Below are 2,673 nucleotides of genomic sequence, written 5' to 3'. Positions count from 1 at the left end.
GAGTTGGACGAGACTGAGCGACTTCACTTTCACTTTTCACTTTCAAGCATTGGAGAAGGAAATGGCAACCCACTCCAGTATTCTTGCCTGGAGAATCCCAGGGACAGCGGAGGCTGGTGGGCTGCCATCTATGGGGTCGCACAGAGTCGGACACGACTGAAGCGACTTAGCAGCAGCAGCATAATCTATGTCTATCATTACTGGATGTTGGGGATTAGGCCATTCCTGAAGGAAAGCATAGTTCAGCAGCAGGTCTCCTGCTCAAACAGAGTGAAGTGAAGTGAAAGTGGTTCAGTTGTGTCCGACTCTTTGTGATCCCATGGACTGTAGCCCGCCAGGCTCCTCTGTCTGTGGAATCCCTAGGCAAGAATACTGGAGTGGATTGCCATTCCCTTCTCCAGAAATGAAAGTTGCTCAGTCATGTCCAACTCTTTGCAACCCTGTGAACTATACAGTCCATGGAATTCTCCAGGCCAAAATACTAGAGTAGGTAGTCTTTCCCTTCTCCAGGGGATCTTCCCAACCCAGGGTTCGAACCCAGGTATCCTGCATTGCACGCAGATTCTTTACCAGTTGAGCCAAAAGGGATATTTAAAACAGAGTAGGAGATCTTTATTTTATTTCCTGTACAATTAAATCATCTTCAGTCTGCCGAGTATAGACAATGCTATTTGCTCAAAAAGTTCGTATATTAATATTACAATCTAGTTGTTCCACTTTGGCTTGTTCCATCAATAAGACAAAAAGAAAACCCACAGAACTGGACAAAATATTTGCAACCAAAGCAAGCAACAAGAAAGTAATCTCCAAAATATGCCAATAGCTCATTCAGCTCAATAAAGAAAATAATAAAAAAAATGAGTAGAATATCTAAACAGACATTTCTGCAAAGATGACATATAGACTGCCAAGAGGCACAAGAAAAGATTCTCAGCATCACTAATTGTTAGAGAAATCCATATCCAAACTACAGTGAGGTATCACCTCACACCAGTCAGAATGGCCATCATCAAAAAATTACAAACAAAATATGCTAGAGAGGGTGCAAAGAAGAGGGATTCCTGCTACACTGTTGGTGGGAATGTAAATTAGTACAGCCACTATGCAGAACAGTATGGAGATTCCATAAAAAAAAAACTAAAAATAGAGCACCATATAATCCAACAATCTCACTTCTGAGTAATCATCCATAACTTGAAAAACCCTAAATTAAAAGGATACATGTACCCCAATGTTCATCACAGTACTGTGTACAATAACAAGAAAATGGAAGCAATGAGATGTCCATCATCGGGGGTACGCATACAGCAGCCGTGGTACCTAATAAATACAATGCAATATTGTTCATCCATTAAAAAGAATGAACCAATGCTGTTTGCAGTGACGTGGATAGACTTGCATGAAGGAGACAGGAAGAATAAAAGAAAAGCGAGCCTCGGCAAGGGCCACAAAAGAAATTTGATAAACTGGATGCTATAAGGGATGAGACTCTTGGAACAAGTCCAGAGGGAACAGTTCATAGTCTTGAAAACAAGATATGATCTTGGGGTCGGAAAACCACCCCAGACTGTTTCTCAACTGGTGTCTCAGAGTCACATGTTTTACATATCTGGTGGAAAATCTATAGGTAAGAATATTGGTCTTAGTTACTGATTTGTTATTGATTACTGTTTCTTAGTTATTCAGTGGTTAATGATCACTTTGTTCTTTGGCCCTGAAGGCTACATGAGTTATTGCTTAACTCCCTGCATATTCTTTCATTCACAGCTGAGAGTATAATAAAGCTGGCTTGGATTCAGTTTCGGCACCTTCACCTTGGAGCGGTGTTGGTCCCCGAATCCTCACTTTTCACTGAATTCTTGTGTCTTGTTTCTCTTTCTCCCCGGTATCACGCTTTTGGAAACCCTGCTTGTTGAACCGGTCTCGATACTCGATACTCGATACAAGTAAATCAGACATGGAAAGACATATAATATGATATTGTTTATATGTGGAATATAAAGAAATGGTATAAATTAATCTGTTACAGATTACAAATGAATCTAAAACAGACATTGAGTCACAGATGTAGAGAACAAACTTGTGGTTTCCAGTGTGGAAAGAGGAGAGGGGATGGATAAATTGGGAGAATAGGTTGACATATACACACTACTACATATAGAACATATAACTAATAGGAACCTACTGAATAGCACAGGAACTCTATTCAATGTTCTGTAATGACCTATATGGGGAAAGAATCTAAAAAGGAGTGGATATCTGTGTATGCATAACTGACTCATTTTTCTGTAAAGCAGAAACTAACACATTGTACATCAAATATGTTCGAAATTAAAAAAAACATCAATATGAAGAAACCAATATATATTCATAATTTTGGTTATAGAAGTAGGATTATACCACTTTCAACAGTTAGAAGCAACAGTTAGAGACAAACATGGAACAACGGACTGGTTCTAAATCGGGAAAGGACTACATCAAGGCTGTACATTGTCAGCCTGCTTATTTAAATTATATGCAGAGCACAAAAAGCAAAATGTGGGGCTGGATGAAGCAAAAGCTGGAATCAAGATTGCCAGGAGAAATATCAATAACATCAGATGTGCCGGTGACCACCCTTATGGCAGAAAGCCAGAAGGAGAACTAAAGAGCCTCTTGATGAAGGTAAAAGAG

Source organism: Bison bison, unplaced genomic scaffold (genome assembly GCF_000754665.1).
Source record: "Bison bison bison isolate TAMUID 2011002044 unplaced genomic scaffold, Bison_UMD1.0 scf7180017864219, whole genome shotgun sequence".
Classification (NCBI taxonomy): Eukaryota; Metazoa; Chordata; class Mammalia; order Artiodactyla; family Bovidae; genus Bison; species Bison bison.
The sequence above is the reverse complement of the archived record's forward strand: the minus strand, read 5'-3'. Positions refer to the sequence as shown.